The sequence below is a fragment of the Nicrophorus vespilloides genome, unplaced genomic scaffold (assembly GCF_001412225.1).
Source record: "Nicrophorus vespilloides isolate i.1.1-1 unplaced genomic scaffold, Nicve_v1.0, whole genome shotgun sequence".
Classification (NCBI taxonomy): Eukaryota; Metazoa; Arthropoda; class Insecta; order Coleoptera; family Silphidae; genus Nicrophorus; species Nicrophorus vespilloides.
The window spans coordinates 46,462-46,875 of NW_017096090.1; positions in this window are offsets into that span (position 1 = coordinate 46,462).

Consider the following 414-nt stretch of genomic DNA (forward strand, 5'->3'; position numbering starts at 1 on the left):
TTTCTACTTCTTCTTCTATTTGTGTGATTGTTGATTCTCTCTTGTTTCTGTGAACAGCTGCAAATCGCTGCCGCAGCTTCCGTCACCGTAGCCATCTCCGATGATGATGATCATCATCGTAATCATCAAAGTAGTCGTTGGAAACGTGTCCCTTCCTGCTCCTCGATTGTTTACACTACATCTTATCTCGTGTAAACACGACGAATCCGTCTGCATTCACATGGCTGCAATCTGCGCCCGGTCTCCTCGTCTATCTTCCACTCCATTCCCATTTTCCATTCTCGAACAGGCTAAAAATACAACCGAAAGGAAAAATAATGTTCGATCCATACCAATTTTCCTCAATCCTCATTTCATTTGATACAAATAAATATAAAAAACGAACAAATCCTGATAAACGATAATCAGAACATC